Below are 11,353 nucleotides of genomic sequence, written 5' to 3' on the forward strand. Positions count from 1 at the left end.
TTCCCTTTCTCCTGTTTAAATATCTTATTGTCTTCCCATAATTTTCAATTCACATATAAGGAAAAAGCAGCAGAGAAAGGTCAGGTGGCTGTCACCAGGCCCCAAGGACACTTAATGGAGCAGCCAGAGAAGACCTCAGAACCACGTGACAGACTCTCCCTCACTCTGTTCCATGGTACCTCCCAAATGCCCATCCCAGAGCCCCTCCCCATTGCCTAATGCACCAGGGCACCACTCCCTGTCTTGCCAATTTCAGCTGCCCCTCCCAGCATCTGGACCTCCGCCTCCAAGATCAGCCTTGCCATCCTTGACACCACAGGCTTCCTTCATCCAAGCCCTCTGAGCCCGTCCCTGGGCAGTTTGGAGGATGCTAAGCCCTCTCAGTGCACCATCCAGGGGGTCCACGTTGCAGAAATGAGTGAGGAGGTAGTTATCTTCATCCTCACAGCTCAGCATATGCCTCGACCCAGTGCGATGTAGATCCTTCCCCAATTGCTTCCTGCAAGTCAAGCCACAAAGGTTGGCATTGGTTCTTCACCATAGGCTAGCCTGGCTGAAGCTCAGCTGCGCAGAGTCTGTCCTGAGAAGCAGCAGTGCCACTGTCCCCTGGGCCCTCCAGACTGCCAAGGCTGCTCAGTTTCAGAGAGCAGGCTCCCTGTGGCTTCACACGCCGGCTGCCAGCTGGGCCAGGCAACTCTGGCCAGGCTGCACTGTGAAGAACACGAGAGTCGGCAGAGACCTGTGCCTGCTCTTCTCAGCCTCAGTGTCTGGAAGACAGAAAAAGGCATCCTGCTCCCAAGATTGTGGTGGAGGCCAGCAGGGTGACGCACATGAAAGCCACTGGAGATAGATGGCACTTGTTCCCACCCACTGCCCACAACAGGCCCAGGACTGCCTCAGCCCCAGTGGACCCCAGAGCCAGCAGGCCCTTCAGAATGGAGGGTGCCAAACACCATTAGAAGGTGTGGTTCTTTTCAGAGAACCGGACTCTGAGACTGTGGCCTCCCACTATGAGTCACCACCTCTGATTCCTGAGGTCCCCTCCAGTCATTGGCTCTCTCCCAAGCCAGCCAGCTGATCAGCCTTGAGGACAGCAGAGTGTCTGCCAAGAGAGATCTGTGAAGGTTCCCAACACCGTGGCAGTGTACCATGTGGAGCCCCTGAGGCCACCATTCTCCAAGTCCCCCACACTGTCCCTGACCCTCCCACCATCCTGGAAAACCAGCCTCCCAGGTCCTTTGTCATGGAAGTAATTTACAGCAAGGCAAAAAGAGCTGAAAGATTTATAAATGTGTAAAATTTGCAAAGGTCTTTCTTTCTTTCTTTCTTTCTTTCTTTCTTTCTTTCTTTCTTTCTTTTTTTTTTGTTTTTGAGGCAGAGTCCCACTCTGTTGCCCAGGCTGGAGTGCAGTGGCACAATTTTGGCTCACTGCAACCTCCGCCTCCCGGGTTCGAGCGATTCTCCTACCTCAGCCTCCCAAGTAGCTGGGATTACAGGTGCATGCCACCACGCCCAGCTAATCTTTGTATTTTTAGTAGAGACAGAGTTTTGCCATGTTGGTCAGGCTGGTCTCAAACTCCTGACCTCAGGTGATCTGCCTGCCTTGGCCTCCCAAAGTGCTGGGATTACAGGCGTGAGTCACCGCACCCGGCCTACAGAGGTGTTTCTGAGTGGAGAAACCACTGTCTGGTTCGACTGCCTGCCCAGTTCCACCACCCTGTAAGCCCATGAGCTTGCTCGCTGCACTTGTTATAGACATCCTACCACCAGCAGCCTGATTTTGCTGAGTCTGTAGCTTACAAGTCCAATCTCATGGCCTTGCCTTTCATCTCACTTGCTGCCTTAAAAACCTGCAGACTGCGGTGGCCTAGAAGCTGTGACATCCCAGTACCCAGAAGTTCATCTCACACCCAGATCTTGGTTTCTAAATGTCATTCTCTACTAAAAGGGACCAGCGCTGGTACAGGAGAAGAGCAAGAGCTTGGAATATCTTATACCTGAGAGTAAGGAAGTGCTCAGAGAATCACAGGAGCATGTTAAAAGGACATAGAAGTCAGTTTAATGAGACTGCTTCTGGCCAAAGTTGGAACACATCAAACATTAAAACAATGATGGTAATGGATTGGATTCCATAGAATAAAATCCTTGAGGACATAGTGATATAAACATAACTGAGGAAGAAGGAAAAGCTCTCCCTAACAGAATAATACAACTAGTAAATGGGAAAGGAATGGAGTTAGGAATTCACGCTGGGTATTCAAACTAGCAGGTGAAAGCTCAATGAATCGGATTCTTAGTCTCAATGTCTCTCCTCTCAATTTAGTAATTATAGTGGAGCAATCGTGACTTTACAGTGGAGAAACCTGGCCAACACTACCTTCACAACACTAACAAAAACCCTGCAGACCTGCAGCTTAAGCTCCCAGAAGTCACCTGCTGAAATGCCTTCAAAGACTGACCTCTCTGCGTGCGGTGCTCAGCAACTTGGGCTCAGTCTCAGTCTATTTCTGCAAGCTACAAACCTGCATACAGTGGAATTCAGCCCATATGTGGTAATTTATCTACCAATCAAGGACCTTTGACTCCAAAAATTACCTTTTTTATACAAGTGACCACCTGGTGTAGAGCTCAGACATGGCTTTGAATTTTTGCCATGCTGTGTGAGCTCAGGCAAGCTGCTTCACCTCTCTGAGCTTCAATCGTTTATCTATAAAATGGGAATAACAATATCTTAATTAATGAAACAGCAATTCCAGTGTTAGGTATTTCCTCAGGAGAAATGAAAACATGTTCACACAAATAATTGTAATGTATGTTTCTACATGCTTTATTCATAATAGTCATAAACAACCTAAATATTCATCAACTGGTTAGCAAAGAACAAACCACTGATGACATGAACGAATTTCAGAAGCACTGTGCTCAGTGAAAGAAGCCAGACAAAAATTACATCTTACATAAATTTCATCTATATGAAATTCTAGTAAAGGCAAAACATATAGCCAGGGGCCAAGAGGGGAGGATGGTCTGCAAAGAGACAGGAACTTCCTGGGGTGATGGGAATACTCTGTGTCATGAACATCGTGATTGTGGTTACAAGACTGTATACTTTTGTCAAAACTCATCAAATTGTACACCTAAAATGGATGCATTAAGCCTCAATACAGCCAATAAAAGATACCTACGTTACAGTATCTTCTGAGGAGTAATGGGGTGATATATATGCAGCCCCAAGTTCAGTGCCTGTGGGGAGAGGAGTCCTAAAATAGTACCTGTGACCACGCCCCACGATCTTAGACCTCGGCAGGGCAACTGTGCGACAGCAGGCCCAGCCAGGGAGCAAGCTGGCAAGGCGTTCTGCAGCTAAGGTGAGTACCAGGTGACGCAAGGTGGAATAAGAAAAGTGCCCTTTGGAGGAGTCACTTATGAGGGGCATGGGTAGCAGGGCAGCAGAGGCCCCTCTGCTGCTGGGAACCGGGCGCACTCCCGCCAGTCGCAGGAGCTGGGTCCGCCTGCCCCTTCTGATCCAGTGTCCCGCAGTCATGCCCGCTCCACCGCCCTCGCCTAGCCCCGGCGGGTGGTAAAAGTCCAGCCCGGCGGCGCGCCCCTGCCTCCTTCCACGCCCCTGGCCTGCCCTGCGCAGCTACGCCCAGCCCGCATCCATCCCGGACCATCCTGTTGAAGGCAGTCCCCTGGCACGCAGGGCTGGGAGCTCTTAGCTGAGGATGGAACCGACTGCACCAGGAGCCGCTGGGAGGAAGGCCCAGGGGCGCAGAGGAGAGGCAAGGGAAAAACAGCAGCCCAAGAATCGGGCCTCCCTGTTACAGCAGGAGTCGCATCTATTTATATATGTTATGTCTTATTGCTCGGCAACCAGCTCTCAGCCGGGCGTGGGCCGGGAGGAGGGGTCTCCTGGTGCAGCGGCTTGGCGTGACTCATCACCGCCGCGACTCATAACCTCTGGCCTCTGGGCCTAGGTTAACAGACTCCCGGGTTTCAGGCTGGGCCCAGGCGGCCAGGCCCTCCCTGCTGAGGAATCTGGGTTGGGGCAGTGCCAGCTCCCTGCTTCTCACCTGGCCACAGAAGGGGTAGCGGGAGGAGCGTGAGTTCATAGAGGCAGGTGGACCACCTCTTGGCTCCTGGCTCTGCCACCTGTCCACGGTGTAGCCCTGGGCTAGTCACAGCCTCTGACATCAGCCTGCTTGTACTGTAAAAGGAGTGTGAGATCATATTGGAAGAGACACTACAGTGAAATCTAAATACATTTTAACTCTTCACACACCCTCTCCCATGCATTTGACAGCGAGGAAACTGCAGCCCAGGGCAAAGTTGACTCACTTCCCAAAGTCAACTAATTTGTACTCGGAAGAGGCAGGATTTGAACCGGAGCCTCTGTGGTTTAGGGCCCTGTGTATCTTATCACTGTAACACCTACCTCATGCCTTCAAAATGCCTACCCATCCGAGGGGTGCAGAACTTGTGGGTTCCTGGGCTCACCCGATGGGATTCTCTAGGGGCAGCCCCTCCAAGGATGGGGAAATACAGAATTCTCTCTGGTGTCAGGGTCGTGTGTCTCAGTCAGAAAAGCCCTGCCCCGAATGGTCTCAGGAATGAGGTGCAGCTGCCTGCCCACCTCAGCCTGCCTTCCCTTGCTATCAGCCATTCACTTGAGATGCTAACCCCCTGTTATATGCCTGAGTCACCTAACAGGGTGTCTTCCAAGCACTGCACAGTGTCAGATTTTGATTACCAGCTTCCTTATGGCTACAGAAATCCCTTGTTTGAGTCAATGTGGTGGATCTAGATCTGGCTGTGTCACTCTTCTACTCACAGCATTTCAATGGCCCCCATTGCTCACAGGGCTAAATTTAAACTCCAGTTTGTGGCAAGTACACGAGGCCTCCATCATGTGGCCTCTGCATCCCCAGCTCTCCTTGTCATTGTCATCAGCCACTCTTCTCCAGCCCCCAAATTCTCAGGAGCTCCTTGGGCCCTCCCATCCTGCAGGCCTGCAGGCCTCCACGCCAAGCTCTCCTAAGACGCTCCTGGCCTTACCAGGCTGGCATGAGCCTTCCTTCTCCAACAGTGGCAGATCACTGTGCCAGGAGGTTCTCAGAGCTTGTTACAACTCAGGGAGGCAGGTCCCACCCCCGTTTTATGGGGAAGGAAACTGAAGCTCAGGAAGGTAACCTTCCAAAGGTCACATTCCCGCTTGCCTCAGCACCTTCCCTGCCCACCCTGTGCACATCTCCATTACTGCCAGGTCCTGCCCAGGTCTGGCTGTTTGTATGTCTGTCTCTCTAGGTGACTGATGGCCCTTCCCCTTGCATGCCTACTCTCCCCCTACTACTATCTAAGGACATTTGCTGACTAAGTGGATGGATGAACAGATTATGGACAAAACATTTATTTAAAAGAAGTTTAGGCCTCCATAATTAGGAATTTGAGGCTTTTGAATAAGGGCAGGAAATCTCTGGTTTAAGACCCGTAGGCTAATTTCATCCAGCTCTTGACACTTAAATTAAAAGTCTACCCTTATTATTCAGACCCATTTCTCCATAGCTATAAAAATGTCGCATTGTTTGACAGGCCCTTAGTAAATGCATCCTGAAGAGCTGCAGCCTTTGGGCACTCATTTCCCTTTTTAGGGCCTCAGTTTCCCACTTGCACAATAAGAGTATGGCAAACTAGCAGGAAATAACCTGCATAGAATAGAAAATTGAATGTGTCGCACATAACAAGAGTGAATACTGTGCTGTAAAATTTTAGGTTGAATGTGTGTCTGTATGGTAGGTCATAGTATAAAATAGACTTTTTCTTTGCTGTGGGTGGCAATCAGGAGAGTTTGAAAGCCCCAGCCTAAGATGGTCTCTGCAGCCCCTCTGGCTCTAAGCCTTAAGGATGTCATGATTGGGATCTGGAGTGCAGCTGGCTCCCTGCACGAAGACCCACCACACCAGTGAGTGTGGCACAGTGAGAGCCCATGTTATTTGATAGTCCATCCGCATCCACTCCACTGTTCTTCGGTTTGAGAAAAGGAAACAAAAATTGTAGACATTGTTAAAAAAAATAGAAAAGTAGGCCTTTTCTGCTTTTATTATTATAATTTTTAAAGTATTAATAATAGATGCCTATGATTTTTAAAAAGTAAAAGTTTTTCCTCTCCCTCCCAACTGCAGCCTCCAGGTGTACACCCTAGAGGCAAGCTCTGCCAGTGCTGAATCTACAAGCCATGCTCCCCACAGGGGCTCCCAGCCAAGGACTGAGCTGCCAAGCTGCCCTCCCTCTCAGAGTCTGTCTGTCCCTCTGCCCCTCGCCTGGACCCTGCAATCCGACCCCTCCTTCCCACACTGTCCCGCCTGTCAGCACAGTTCTGCATTTTCATTTGACCAAGTTAAATCTGACTGGTGCCCAGATCTCCGTTTCTCAATATCATTCTCCAGCAAAACAAGTCAGGGCTCTTAGAGAAACAATTGATTCCACAGCTGGGACAGGGAGAATACCAGATGAGCCTGGAGCATCTTATGCCAGAATGTAAGGAAGGGATCAAAGAAGGATGCGGCATGTCCAAGGACATAGGAGCACATAGGAGCCAACTAAGGAGATCCCAGTATCGGGTACAGATCCCAAATCTGGTACAACTTAAGTAAAAATAATTGCAATGAATTATAACCCATAGAATAAGAGAAACATCCGAGAGTTCATACAGATATAAAAATAATGGAATAAATACACATGGGGGAAAGGGTTCTTTTTTACAGCAGAATTCCAGTTAATAAATATAGAAAGAGTGATGTACAAAGAAAATCACCATTTGCTAAAAACTATGGTAATAACTGTTGCAGCCAGGAATCATCAACCGATGCTAAAATTAGTAGGCAAAAATATGATGAGAAACAGGATATTTACATACTCATAAAGCATCTCCCCCACAGGACATTTATTAATTACAAAGGGAAAATAGCAACTTTGCAGTGGAGAAACTTCAGAGGGACACCACTTTAACCAAGCGATCCAAGCTACCATGACCAGTAATGAGACATATCATCACCCCGCCCTGAGAGGGGTGTCCTGAGAGGCGCACAGCATCACTTCTATGGCATTTGTGCCAAAAATGCATATCCTCGATCTAATACTGAGAAAACATCAGACAAATCCAAAGTGAGAAATGTCCTATAAAATAGCTGGCCAGTGTCACAGCGACAAGGAAAGATGGGGGAACTGCCCCACATGGGAGGAGACAAATGCCATGTTGGATTCTGAATGGGATCCTGGACTGGAAACAGGACATCAGTGGGACCCAGGGGGCAATGGCAGGGAGAGGTGCAGGACCCAGCTGGGACATCTGCTTTCGGGAATCTGCTTTCGTCCCCAGCGGCAATCAAAGATGCACCCCTCTGCCAACCACAGCAGTCTGTGATTAGATGTAATGGAGGCCTCAGGATCAGAATGATCCAGCAACCTGGCTCTGTTTCTCTCTGATTTCCTTAATTACATCCTCTTCTGGGGCTGTCTTTGTTGTCAGGCTGCCTCCTTCCTGATAGCCAAATGGTTCTTGAAGTTTCAGTTCCCATATCTGCTTGCCACTCTGGAGGAGAATGAGGGCTCTTCTGGTAGTTCTCTCCTTAAAGAACAGGAGCACGTTTCTTCCCCAGAAGTCTCCAAACTTATCCTCATATTTCACTGGGCTGAATTTGATTACAAGCCCATTCCTGAAGTAAACCTTGGGCCAGGAAATGCCATGCACAGGTTGGCAAATGCAATGGGATCACTCTCTGAAAAATCAGCTTCCCAACCCCTACTCAGGAGCTGCAGGCAAGGAGCTGAGCATGGGTCAGCTTTCCCTGAAGCATGTGTAGACAGGCAGATACCTGAACAAAACTGGGGTGCTGTTAGGAAGGAAGGGGAGAATGGCAGCTGGGTAGGCAACAGTGTCCACAACTCCAAGCAGTATTCTCTTCTGTAATAATTGCCTTCCCTGGTGGAGTTTCCTGTGGACCCAGGAGTGTGCCTGCAGTAGGCACGGACTTTCTGTTTCTCCTGACGGCTGTATTTCTTACTCCCAGTGAGCCAAAGGGCACTTTCTCCTTTATACAGCAGGCTCTCAAGAGTTGATTTAGAACAAGCCAGATCAAATGTGGGGGCCCAGACCATGTCAGGTTTCTCTGTCCTGGAGAGAGGGATTCACAGTGGCAACCACCAGCTAGGAGATTTTTCAGGTCCCATGTCCTAGAGGAGTCTCCTCCAGGGCCTTCCAAGCCCCAGGATTCTGAGACCAAATAGTGCCCAAAGGCCTACATAATTAAACACCTACACCCAACACATAAGCAATCTTATTTTTGCTGCTTTGTATTGTTCTCTAACTACATTAGAATCTTCTCCAGGCCAGAGTCCAAGTCCCATCTTAATTATGCTTGGTTTTTGTTATATCTCCCCAGAAAGACCTTAAATGCTCTGGGGGATATAGACTGAAGAGGTGTTGAGAGGTAACTGCATACCTCTCACTTCTCAGGAACTGCCAGTTCCCTGGGCAGAATCAGGACCTGGGACAGACCTGCCTGCTGATGAGATGGCCCCAGACCATCTGCGGGCCAGATTTGGTGCTGCGGACAATGTCGGAGGGGACAGTCTACAGGACAGCCAACAGCTTTCAAAAATTTTGACATAATCAATTGGTGACACTACTCAGAAGACTGTGTTATGAATTCCAAATTGGGGCCGGGCAAGGTGGCTCATGCCTGTAATCCCAGCACTTTGGGAGGCCAAGGCAGGTGGATTGCTTGAGCCTAGGAGTTCGAGACCAGCCTGGGCAACATGGAGAAACCCCATCTCTATTAAAAATAGAAAAATTAGCTGTGTATGGTGGTGTGCGCCACTCAGGAGTCGGAGGTGGGAGGGATCACCTGAGCCTGGGATTCAGAGGTTGCAGTGAGCTGAGATCGAGCCACTGCATGCCAGCCTGGGCCACAGAGTGAGATCCTTCCTCAAAAAAAAAAAAAAAAGAAAAGAAAAGAAAAGAAAAGAAGAAAGAAAAGAATTTGAATTGGGTACTAGGCATAGTACCTGGGTGATGAAATGATCTGTACAACAAACCCCCATGATACAAGTTTACCTATATAACAAACCTGCACATACACCGTGAACCTAAAACAAAAGTTTACCAAAAAAAAAAAAAAGAAAGAAAGAAAAAAAAAATTTCAAGACCTAGGATCAGAAATCAGCTCCTTGGCCAGGCATAGTTGCTCACGCTTGAGCAAGGCAGGAGGATTGCTTGAGCCCAGGAATTTGAGACCAGCCTGGGCAATATTGTGTGACTTCATCTCAAAAAAAAAAAAAAAAGGAAAAAAATTATATATAAAATAAAGCATTCTGAGGCTTCATCCACTCCTCACTCCTCAGAGAAGTACTGAAGCTAGCTAAGATTTCTGCAGGGTGTGGAATGGGGAGAAAGGCAGCATGACTGTGTCACATTTGTTTCTGACACCTTTTTGTAGGTTTGAAATGCTTTTAAATAAACATTTCTAAGTAATATATATGTGACAAAAATTCAAACAGCAGCAAAGTAAAGTGAAAAGTCCTCCTCTCATCCCCAGTGCCCTCCCACCCCAGGTAATCAGTTACCAGGATTCAATGCACATCCAAACACAAACAAACACAAACCATGGTGTGTTTATTGCCCATGGAGGCTCTGTCTCAGGTCCCTGGGAATCAATGGGAGTTGTGGATCCCAGCACTTTGGGAGGCTGAGGCAGGAGGATCGCTCGAGCCCAGGAGTTTTTTGAGACCAGCTTGAACAACATATGAGACCCCATCTCTACAAAAAATTAAAAAATTAGCCAGGTGTGGTGGTCCATGCCTGCAGTCCCAGCTACTTGGGAGGCTGAGGCAGGAGCATCACTTGTGCCTGGGACGTTGAGGCTGCAGTAAGCCGTGTTCATGCCACTGCACTCCAGCCTGGGTGACAGAGCAAGACCCTGTCTCAAAAAAAGTAGTCAGGGAGGCTGAGAGCCAGGAAGCCTCTGGCCAGCAGGTGAGCAGGCCCTTTCCTGCTGCTGTGCATTGTATTTAAAAGAGAAAAGACAGATAGGTCTGATACCTTCAAAGGTATTCTTCATACAGCAGGTTGCAACCTATTAATAGATGATAAAATCAGTTTAGTGTTTCATCATCATCATCATCATCATCATCATCGCCAAAACCCACCACCAACAACAAAAAAACCCAGAACAGAGAGTGTAAAGAGTGCATCCCTGCATTCCTGTATAGGAAGAAATATGGTTTTGTGGAACTTTGTTGCGATGTAAAATGTACTTCTTAAGATAAATACAGGGCTGAGGTTTTTGAAATAAAGTTTGAACAGGACCACCTTAAGCCACAGTGTAGACTTTCCATAGGCCAAAACCTGGATCACCAACACAGTGTGCCCCAGGCTGCAGGCCACAGTCCTGGGAGCCTCAGGCAACCTTGTGCAGGCCTGACTTCGAGACGCTCTGAGGATGAGCTGGTTCCTGGGTAGCGTCCCCTCTACCTCTCTCCGCTTGCCCTCCCTCCCTCCTTCTGCTCCTGTCTCTCCTCATCCCCTCCCCGAGTTGCTGCCTCCTCCTCCTCCCCCGCCACCACTCTCCCCCTCCGAGTTGCCTGCCCCGCCCCCTCCTCCTCCCCCTGCCCTTCTCCGCGTCCTTCCCGCCTTCCCCCTCCTCGTCTCCCCCTCTCCCCGCCCGCGCCGTCTGCGTCCCTCCCGGGGCGAGACGCGGCGCGGTCAGGGGGCGCTGACTCATAGGCTGACTCAGCTGCAGGCGCGCTGCCAGGCGACGCAGCGGGCGGGTGGCCGGGCGCCGGCGGGCTCGCAGCCGGGCTGCCGGCAACGGTGCCGGCGGAGGTGGGGGCGTGGCGCGGGATGGGCAGCGCGGGCCCTGCCGTGGTACCGCCCGGCAGCATCCACCCCGCCGCTGGGGCGCCCTGGAGGCTCCTGGCCCTCCGTGGGGCCGTGACACCGGCGCTGCGGGGCGCGGTGGCCTCGTCAGAGGCTGGGCACGGGAGGACGGCCGCCCCGGGTAAAGGACTGGGCCCTGGAAACGCGGGTCTGCCGGGAGCAGGGGACAGGAAGGAGTCCCCGACTCTCCCAGTCCTGCTGCCGCGGGCCTCCAGACGGCCAAACTCTCCCCCCACCGGTCTGGAGGGGGACGCGCAGACCCCAGCTGGGAGGGGTGGCTGGCTGCGTAAATCCGTTTGGGCCGCCTGCCTGGAAAGGCCCAGGTCCGGGCCTCGCCCGCCTCTTCACACTCTCCCCCGAACTCCAACCACCTTCACCCTCGCCCCCACCAACACCACCCCCAGCTCCTCCTGGCCGCCT

Source organism: Hylobates moloch, unplaced genomic scaffold (genome assembly GCF_009828535.3).
Source record: "Hylobates moloch isolate HMO894 unplaced genomic scaffold, HMol_V3 SCAFFOLD_24, whole genome shotgun sequence".
NCBI classification, from domain to species: Eukaryota; Metazoa; Chordata; class Mammalia; order Primates; family Hylobatidae; genus Hylobates; species Hylobates moloch.